The sequence below is a fragment of the Thermobia domestica genome, chromosome 17 (genome assembly GCF_964235325.1).
Source record: "Thermobia domestica chromosome 17, izTheDome1.hap1.1, whole genome shotgun sequence".
Lineage (NCBI taxonomy): Eukaryota > Metazoa > Arthropoda > Insecta > Zygentoma > Lepismatidae > Thermobia > Thermobia domestica.
Window position 1 is genome coordinate 82,061,325 of NC_137470.1, and position 11,663 is coordinate 82,072,987.

Sequence of the window (11,663 nt, forward strand, 5' to 3'; positions counted from 1 at the left end):
GAGCATGTTTATATATATTTATGTAAACGAAATATTTTATATATATAATTGTTTCATTGTAAATGTATATTAATGACTACTCGAAAATGTGAACTATCTTTGAGCAAGAAATTTGATTATATGTAGATAATGTTATTCTACTGTTTTAAAACTCCAAAATCTAAAACTATTTCTGTTACATTGAGAATTTTTTATAAACTAACAGCACAGGCCACCAAAATGAAAGGGTAATACATTAACTTTCTTCCAAATATGACACCCAAAAATCTTGAGCTACATAACTTGTGCTAAACCTTGCTATGCGCTTCGCATCTTGCATTGTCTACTCTTATAAGCAAAGAATACTTACAAATTTTTTAAACAAATCTAATAAACGCAAGGTAAATCAAACCGAAACTAGAAGTTCCTTTGGGGGGGGGGGTTGAGAGTCATCTGTTCTTACTGAGAACAATCAATACACAACACACTACGGTGCTCATCACAGATAGGAATAAGGCAACTGGTGCATTGCATTTTTGTCTTGTGGTCCTTCGAACGTGGGCACAGACCACATCTCTGCTTCCTTTGGAGTGTTCCTTGATTCACTACTGGCAAAGGTAGATTTAGAATATCTTGTATTGCTAAGCGAATACTTCTTCGAAGTGTAGTCTCCAGTCTTTTGTGTAGCCAAGTTTGATCAAAGCCATAGCCAAGTCCTCAAGGTACTTCCTACGTGGCAGTCGCGGATTCTGCATGTTCAAACTATATAAGACCATAGAGTTTATACCACATTGATCCAGCATTGCAAACAAAATTCTCATTGGCCACCTGTTTGTCTTACGCAAAACACTAAATGTCTTACAAAGCTCATCAAATTTGTCTGTTCCTCCCTTTGTGGCGTTATAATAAAGAACTATGTCTGGCTTTCCAGTAGTTTCGTCAATATCTGCAGAATAGTGCATGGATGACAGCAAAATAACGTTTTCCTTCTCTCTTGGGCTGTAAGATACCAGTGTCTTATTTTGGTCAAATGCAAAAAGACATTCACCTTGTCGCTTTTTAGCTAAGAACTTAGGTGGGATTTCTGGTTTGTTGTGTCTCAGTGTGCCTACCATTGTCAATTTATGTTCAGTTAGGATTTCTTGGAAGAGAGGAACAGATCCGAACCAATTGTCAACAGTTAGGTTTCTGTTTGTTCCATGAATAGGCTCAGAAAGCTTTTTGGTATACAATGACGGTACACTTTCCCCCTTTTCAGTATGAACACGACCAACATAAGGGATAGCATTTAGCATGTAATAAGTCTTTGAGTCATTTATCATTACAATCTTGATACCATATTTGTCTGGTTTTGATCGCATATATACTTTAAACGGACATCTTCCTCTGAAACTAACAACTTGTTCATCTTCAGTACAGTTCTCATAAGGCGTGTACAAGTTCTTACAATTCTCAATAAATTGTTCCCAAATGTTTCTAATTGGCGCAAATTTCTCGTTTTCTTTCCTTTGCTCTCGGGTAGATTTATCATCAAATCTCAAACACACACTCAACCATCTAAATCGTAGTAAAGACATAGTCACTCTGTAAAGGGAAACTCCAAATTTTGTATCTCACAAATCTGCCAAATGCCTTCGACTGTTTTTTCTACACCAGAGAAATAAAGAAGACCAAAAAAGGCCAATTTTATTTGTATTGTTGTGATATGACTGCCTTTCTAACTTCTGCCGCTTTCTTTCCATTTCTTCATTAGTTCTCAAAGTAATTTCTTTTATGATGTTTTCGTCAAACAACAATCGCCAAGCTTCAGCTGGAGTACTTACAGTTTTTGCAGGACCCTTTGCGCCTGGAAAATAAGAAAGCACATTTCTTTGAAGTCGCCGACCTCTGCGATCCGGTTCCTGGCATGGCCAACGGTAAATATTCTTTCCTTTCAACGTAGCACTTTGTCCTTGCGAAGCACTCGATACAACGTTATCTTCGTCTTGTGCACTCGATTCATCATCTTGTTCACTTTCTTCTAAAACATAGTCAGAATCCAAGTCTGAATCATCATTACCAAAAACACTTTCATCGCCGGATGAACTGTAATCAGATTCTTCTATTAGCTGTCTTATGGCATCAACGTTATTTGCAATATTTTTGTTCATTTTTGAGGAAAAACTAAAATCACACTCAACGAAACTAGTTCAGTAAACGCAACCGCAAATATAACACTGGGGTAAGGGAGACCCCAAACACACTTCCGCTGTTCACTGCAAGTTTCTCGGCGCAAACTGAAATAAGTTTTGTCATGCATTGATGACCTAGTGTTGCCAAGTAAATTTACGTGGATGGAAAAAGGAACTAAATAATAAATAAAGAAGTTACTAAAATAAGTGATTATTGGTGGGGTCCTGTGGACCCCAGTGTTATAATTAGGGGTTAATATTCCTTTACTAACCATCTATCGTTCATGTTTATACACGGTGTAGTAATAATAATAATAATTATTATTATTATTATTATTATTTGTAGTAATAGTAGTATAATATATAATAGAATAATTATATTGTGTATGTATTGTCTAGGTAGGACTACACAAAGGATTTGGCTCATTTTGGTTCGACTCGACTATCATCCGAGTCGAGTTGGAGAATATTTTTCGCGCCGAGTCCCAGAATAGACCTCAAAGATATCTGTTTCGAGTCGAATCGAGTTTCAAAGAAAAGTCGCTCGTGCCCATCCCTACTAATGAGAGCTTAATCGGAGTTAAGCGAAATCGAAAGTCACACTATTTATCTAAGCGACCCCGAAAACTATGAATTCGACACTAATATCGGTCATTTTCTAGCAATCTTTTATATGTATCCCCCTCCCATTCACCATAGGTAACACGACAGCACTTTCAGACTATAAGAAATGTGGTTAAAATTACTCTAGGCCAGTGGTTCTCAATCTAATTCCTATCACGATCTCCTTTTATCACATCCTCTTGCCAGCGACCCTTTTATAATTTCTGTTCTATAATAAGCTTGTGTGGGATTTTTAACATACCTATTTCTATAATAGTAGAATCCATTTCTTGTTTATAGTGAACAGTGCCGTGGCATGGAATATCAGCGCTCGGGGCGATGGTATACGACGATGTTTCCGTACATATGAGTGAGGTCGACAGACTAGCTGCGAAGCGCCACCATGGTTGGCAAGAAGCTCAATAAAATTTTCAAAAGTAAACCCTACCTTTCCTTGATTTTGAGCACATTTTATTACGTTTTTCCTTCTATTTTATACATGTGCACATGCACTTTCCTAACATGAGTAACACACTTCCTCCGAAGTTTGTGCCCCTTTTTTTCGGCGCCCGGCATTGACAGTGGATACAGTAACTGTAATATCTATATTCCCAACGACGAAGGTGCTGGTTCAAGATGGATGTTAAACTCCTTCATTGAAGAGGCCATTAACGTATCTGATCTAAGCCCACAACTTCCTGACCAAATAATAGAATGATCGTGCGACAAGTCTTTGCAACTGGTTTTCTGTAACGAAGACCTGGACAAGTTCTGCCTGATGAGGAGAGAAGAATATCCCGGTCTGGTATCTGCTGCTTTAAAAGGAATAATTCCATTTTCTACATCGTACTTGTGCGAAATTTTTTTTCATGGTAAACATTAAAACAAAGACAAGAAATCGCTTATCAGTTGAAAGTGGCTTCATAATGTTCGTCACGAAGATTGAACCGGGCATTGCTGCACTAGTGAAATTACACCATCCTTAGGTATCTCATTAGGTTTCAATTTTAATTGTATTTCAATGTGCAGGTTTTGTTGCGTGTGTATTTTTCTAGTATTTCTATATACAGTTCTCATTAATTTCATATCATATCTCTTTCATTTAAATTGATTTTTAAACAACTCTACACCCTTTGAAAATGTTCAGTAGACTTATTTTTTATTGTTCTTTACAGTATGTATAAAAATAAAAGTATGCCTATTAGAACAAAATTTAAAATAATATTTAAAAATAATTTCCGTTATTAGATTCTAACTATATTTATCTCTTCCGCTTATCTTCGCGACCCCTAGGGGCCACGACTCCCAGGTTGAGAAACCCTGCTCTAGGCATACATGAGTTATTTTGGAACATATATACATACACTTTTATATGTATAAATGCAGATAAGAGAGAGTGAGAGAGAGCGATTAAGGTATTACCGCTCTCAATCTCTTCACTTTACTTTTGCGATTCGTGAATTTCTTACGTAATAGTTTGGGGCTAGCTACTTTTTTGTCTTGAACCACGATTCGATTTTCGATATGCTCTACCTAAATGCTGTAATGCAAATATTGAGAAGTTACCTGCGTATGAAAATAGCTGCAAATAAATTCATTACATAACTTATTTATTGCTATTACACGATTTTCTTAATTTGTATTTAATATTCACATATAACATACCGACGTTCTGTCAATACCTCAAATATTACATATTAAAAATAAGAATTTCTTATGTCGTGAAATGATATGAATACATATATTCAACTGATATATACAACTGATGAATTGTAATGTAACTATTTTACATAATTTTCATGCATTGAGGAAAGTAGAATATCATAAAAGAACCTCACCTGAACAGAATCGAACTCACGATTTAAACGCTCGGGGGTGTACCACTGAGCTATCATGACCGCTTTTCGGAAGCTGCTTCTAAAATATAACTGAGCTCATACGTAAATGCTCTTTTCCGTATGGAAATCACAATGACGAAACGAGAGTGTGAATATATAATTTCGAAATATTGTATCATTAAGTATTTCAATCAATTTTACTTTTTTTCTACATTTAATACCATTTCAACATGTTTTATTATATTTAACTGAAGGAAAAACATATCTGTACATTTTTTCCCGATTGCTAAGGTTGGTTTGGAGGTTCGAACCAGCAGTTTTAGTTTACTGTTTTAAGAAGATACCCGAAGTTGGACTTCGAAAGTGCTCGTCTCAGTACAGCTATTATCATATCGCTCAATTTGTTTGGTATATTGTATATGTTTTTATACGTGTAAAGTCAGTATAGCAATTCATTCTTGAAACAGCTTTTCGTATGTATTAATATTTCTTTATAAAAACTGTTTTTAATATTATTATTACTGCGCACCATTTTCAGATTTCTTTCGCGAGTCGTTGACCAAGTCGTTCCCCAGAATAGGTGTGTCGTGCAAGGGGAACCACACATCAGGTACTAGCTTTTACCTATTGCTTCCTGCTCATAGCTCAGAACATTGGAAACTATGGATAGACGTACAGCAGTAATTACTTTATGGAAGTTGGAAGGCTATTCTGCAACTGCAGCTAGCAGGCGAGTAGGTGTCCCGGCCTCTACAGGAAGGCGATGAATTCGGAAATATGGTGCTACACGTCAGACTGGTCAGACTGGTAATTTACGATCTCCTGGTGTCCGCATGTCAACCGAAGCCGAAGATGCGAGATTAGTAAACGAAGCCCGGTTAGACCGACTAAGGACGTCTAGACAGCTAAGGGAAGCTTCTCTCTTTTCTGGTAGTAAACATACAACTCTGCGAAGGCTTCGTCATGTGTTGCTGCCGTGAAGGAAAAACTCTCAGACGACAACAAAATTTACCGTCTCGCGTTTGCACAAGCGAATGTGGGTCGCAATTGGGAAAACGTAGTTTTCTCAGATGAATCCATATTCACAACATCAAATGAGGGACGCCGTTTTGTGTATCGTCCGAGAGGCACCAAATATGACCCTGGATATGTGGCTGCCTGAAATCGCAGCGGCCATGTATCTATTTCATGTTGGGGTCGGATTTTCAGTCGCGGAGCAGCACAGCTTCACAGAATTGAAGGACATCTGGACAGTGCTCAGTACTTAACCATTATGAGTAATATCATGGTGGCATCTGTACGAGTATTTCAGCCTGATGGTGTAATTCAGTTCCAGCAAGACCAGTCGCCAATACATACTTCCCGTGTGGTTCAGGAATGGTTCGCAGGGCAGCCTGAGATTGGTTTAACTGACTGGCCGCCTCGTGGAGCAGACCTCAATCCCATGGAAAATATGTGGGCAGAAGTGAAGCGTACTCTAAGGGACAGATGGCCTGAGGCAGATCCACCAAGAACTCAGGATGACCTGTGGCATCTTGTTTCCGAAGCATGGCTGGAGGTAGGGGAAGGAGATAGATTTGTCACCCATTTAATAGATTCCATGCCCAGAAGAATGGGGCGTGTAATAAACTCAGAAGGGTCTTGGACACAATATTAATGTCCCCACCTTAACTCCCGAAAACAGCCCTTGTCAGGGCTACCTAAACGCTTCTGAAAATATTTCTAGAAGTAAACCACTTCTTGTATGCGATTTCTGTGCAATTCTACTAACAAAACAAAAGATAATTGTCTGCAGGCTTTGAACTCAAGACGACCTCATTAACAAGCCCGAACTCTACCAGTGAGCTAACATGAACACGCAAATCCAACCTGAAGAAACACGACTTTCAATTTCTGGTATTCCATGACACTGATGCTCATATACTTAACAAATGTTGTATTCAAATTGGGATATTCCGCAACACACACACACACACACACACATAAACAAAGCGAAAGAGAGAGGGAGAGACAGAGAGAAAGAAATATACAAAAGCATATTCAACGTATTCGAATGAGACTCTAAGTAACGACACTCCGTTCTAAAGAGAAATTATGTTTCTTCCCGTGACGTTAAGGGGATCGGGAGAAGTTGTGTCTTGAAGCAGGATCCGACTTTGGATACTCTGTTTATACACTTTCTATATCCGTAGGAATATACTGTATTTCAGGAATGTAAACGACATTCTGTAATGAGAATATTGAGAAGTTACATCTCTATGACCAATAGCTGCAAATAAATACAATACATAGTTTATTTATTGCTATTAAACGATTTTCCTAACTTGCATTTAACATTCTCGTATATAATACCGACCTACTCTGGAAATTATTTCAGATTTTATATTTTAAACATAATGATTACTATGTTCTGCAATGATTATGTTACATATATATATATATACAACTGATGTATTTTAATGTAATTATTTTATATAATTTTTCATGCATTCCGGAAAATATAATTTCTAAATAGCATTGACCCAGATGGGAATTGAACTCATAACCTTATGATTTGAAATCCGACAACTTACCAGTGAGCTACCACAAGGACTTCTGCAAACATGCTTTTAGCGATGTATAATGGTTTTCAAGATAATTATGACATTCATATCCACTACAAACGCTGTTTCTGTTCTACTCTGACTTTTATTTTAGTACTCAGGGGATAATTATATTCTATGTCTTAACTTTGAGCATTCTTTTACATACGGAAAGATTCGTTTACGTATCTAAATGTTCCATCACGTATGGAGAGCTAAATGACAAACAAGCATGTGCCGACATTAATACAAGGTTTCGAAATATTGTATCATTAAGTATTTCAATCAATGTTGCTTTTTTCTACACTTGGTAACAAGTCTTATTATATTTAAAAGAAGAAAAACACATCTGAAAACTTTTCCCGATTGCAAAGACTGGCTTGGAGGTTCGAAACTGTTTTACTCTTTTCCGAAGATACCCGAAGTTGGACTTAGAAAATTTTTGCCTTAAAACACCAATAAAGAATGCGCTCAACCTTTTTGAGACAAGGTGTACCTGTTATAGTTGATGAATTGGAAAAACTAAGTTTTGATGCATTGGTTTTAAATAACAACAAAGTAAGAGACATTATTTTGTAGTTGATATGTGATTCCAAATTTGTTTGAAATATTTCAGTGAATCTTCCGTTTTTTCGTTTGAGCTGTGTGATTATTGAAACTTAAGATTTTAACTGGTTTTGTATTCTTTTAGTATTTTTGATATTTAGTAAGTTGAAAATATAGTAATTTAAATAATTAATATGTGATTAATGCTATAATTGTTTTACGAGATACTTGTTTTGAAAAATTGTTTTGCTTTATTAACGTTTTTATGTGAATGAGTGTATACATATTAGTTTATATAATAATTTTGATGCCATATTGGATTGTTTATACCTGGTAGTTGAACATCAAAAAATATTTTTGAATAAGAAGGTTCAAGTATTGATTAAGTTTGTTGTGAAAAGGTGCATATACACACACTATACTACATCAAATACATATTAGAAAATTCGACCCTATCGTTTACGCCGTTGTCAGGCACACACACTTTTTATTATTGTCTAGTAATTAAGTATTTTTATGTTAATGTTTATTTGCATACCTATTCGGTTTAATGTATTTACTATGTTTTGAAATATGTTATAGGGTATGTTTCCTGAAAAGTCATTTGAAACACACAACTATGGTGAGAAATAAAAGGATTGAAAAAAGAAATAAATAAAAGGAATTATTAACTGCATATACAAATAAAAGAAATAATAATGAACATTTTATTAATGATGGAACAAAGGTGGTTTATTCAGAACCTAACTTTGACATTATAAATATAATATGTAGCTAAAAAAAGGTGGCTTATCGTCGTACAGGTTGAACAACATTCTAGTTAACGAGTGAAGTGTGATACATACAGTGAAGCCCAATATACCGATCCCCATAGTGAGCCCCAAGTGACTTGAATTATTATACAGGGTGTTCCACAATATAGTAATTTTTTTAGTGACATTGCAATACAGACCCTTAGCCCTTTGATGGCCAGGGTCTTCTTCAAAAATTGGGTCAATTTGTTTGGTCACTAGTTCGGGTACCAATAAGGATATCACCGACCCGAAGCTCATTTCTTCGAATTTGAAAGAAATTTGAAATGGACAGTGTTAATTTTAAACTTTAATAATCAAGCCTCGGATATAGAGGAAGAATCTCGAAGCCTTCTTCATCAGTTTGGTATTTTGTACATCTGTGTTGGTAAGCCTCAATTCGATTCTACGGCCATATATGGTCGAGAAGCAGGGCCTTTGTTCACGTGATAGTAAAATGCTTGGAGATTTTTCATTCTCCCTAACATTCGGGACCCTTGCATTTCCACCTACGCACTGTGGTAATTGAATGCTGATTCGTCAATGACTCTGCTCCTGAAGAAAACTAACAATATATCGGCTGTTTCGGCAGGGGAAACTCCAATCGTGCCAGCGTGTACGAGGATGCATAAACTCTATGAGTCCGCCACCCTTGAGTATAAGCCGGGTGTGCTATTTAAGTTAATTTGCGCGCTTGCATTATCGAAAGTTGGCTCCCCTTTTACTTTTTTGGGTTGAGCATTAAACGAGATCTCATAATTACATAACAGTGAGCCATAGTTCAATATCCTATTACTAGTGTAGTGTAGCTCTCAGTTTTATGAAGCAAGTGGGATCGAGGTTGTTAACTCATAAGAGAACTAGGTGAGTTAAACGCCGCCAGTAGAAGATTAAAGTGGATCCTTGAGATTAGTTCACGCACCTCCAAGCCTATTCCGGTTCCAGTGCAGGAATTTTCTATGGAGCTCTTTTAAATCAAGTTTGGACTCGACGCTACGACCCGAGTGGCATCAGCAACGAATCAACAGACCGGTCGAAGACTAATTGTGAGTAAGTGAAACCTTAATTTATTGATAGTCACCTTTTCATTAAAAGAAAATAAATAAAAATGAAATAAGAGGTTGAAACAATCAAAGAATATTCAGCAAAAGTCATTTGTTCCCCTGTAACTTTTTGTGCTTTTAATTTTTGTCAATCATATTCAGTATCATTATATTTTTTGCACAGTTTAATCAGGTTTTGTGATTTGTATCGTTGGATAATTTTATTCGTTAATATCTGTGCTTCAGTTAATCATTTACACATATTTCAATTTTTACGATATCTATGTCTTGTCTACCGATACTCCCAGCTCCGGTTTGAGACAAAGATGTAGATGCGGATGAAATCGTAATTTGTCGTAGGAAAGCTGGGATGAATGCATTACATGAAAGAGAGAGAGAGAGAAAAGAGGGATATGTAAACACGAGAAAAGTCAAAAACAAATTTGAATGTAATGATTATATTTACTAAATTCTAACAACGACAAAAACACGGTCTCCACTATTGGATATCTGTAGTATGCTGTTATATGTTTCTATACCACATTAGTGAGCAGATGTGTTGATTTATGTGAAACGTGTTTCTTTTACCTTCCAGTTTCTTTTTTTCTTGTATAGGATTGCTGTTTGCGATGAGTATTGAAGATGAACAGTTACGTCATATAAAATGTCGTTGGTATTTACGGAAAAAGTGTTGCGGAAACATGCCTTGTTTCAACAGGCATATGCTGATGAAGAAAAAGTAGAGCTACAATGTACCAGTGATACAAGTTTTTCGAAGATGGGCGCGAATAAGGCACTTCGCTTCCACATACTGGACAAAGAGTGTCCGTGATTATCAAGACGCTAGTAAATACTGTTGCATGAATTATTGCTGATGATAGACATATGTCCGTGGGAGCTCAATTGCACATTATGGTATATTGAAGGACAACAAATTTTGCGTGATCATTTGAAAATGCAGATGGTTTCCTCTGCATGGATACCGCATTTTTCTCTTACAGCAGAACAGACGCAGCACCGTGTGGGTGTTTGCACCTAGTAAAAGGAACGTATGCAAGATTATTATTTCGTCCTGGTTTGAATCATAACTGCCGGTAAATCATGGATCCATGACTTTGACCTGCTTACGAAAGAAGAAAAGAGCACATGGAAGTCGACGCAGACACGTCGCACGCAGAACGTGTGGTAACTGAAGAGCGCAGGTAAGATTATGTTAATCACATTTTGAGATCAAACAGGCATGGTGTACCAACAATTGTGCCTCCCAACAAGCGGTGAATGCAGTCTGCTACCAACGAGTTATCAAGACATTGCGCCAACACGTACCTCAAAGAAGTCGCACTTGAACTTCTTATTACACCATGATAATGAACTCTTGCATACCATGCGGGCTTTTCAAGATTACGTGACGAAGAGGAAAATAGACATTTTCCCGCATCCAGCGTGTAGATCAGGCCTTGCACCCTATGTTTTCTTTTCTTTCTTTCTTTTTCCTTCCTTTTTTCTTTCTTTTTTGTCATTTCCACTTTTGAAGACGCTTCCCATGGTATTCATTTCATGACGAGGAAAGAAGTGATCACGGAAGCAAAAGTTTTCTTCAGTTCGCTATCTGACAACGAATTTTCCACGACATTCGCAAAGTGTCTTGGACAATTGGACAAGACATAGACGAATGTTTAGCTGTCAATGGTGAATATTTGAAAACGATGGAAATTATTCCATATGACTTATTTTGAATAAAAATGATTTGTTTGTTAACTTTTTGTTTTATTTTACTGATTCTTGGAGGGGTCCATATACATGCGTGTCTTTCAACTGCTACACAGTCAGGGTCTTTGACATATTGCGATCTTTTGGGTCTCAATCGGAAGCCAATTAACCAAATTTTCACTTCGATACATTTGTTAGCCAATGAAAGTCGCAATTTTCCTCTACAGGAGTTAGTCTCACCTCTGCGACAACTTTTCTAGTTCGAATTGGGCTATCAGGTAGTGAAAGCTTTGAGGCCAACATTAAAATTACGCTTTTGAACTGGAACATCTTTTCTATATTGCCAACCAAGGTACGGTAATGAATCATTCACTGGTAAAATTTTATTCATCTGTATGTC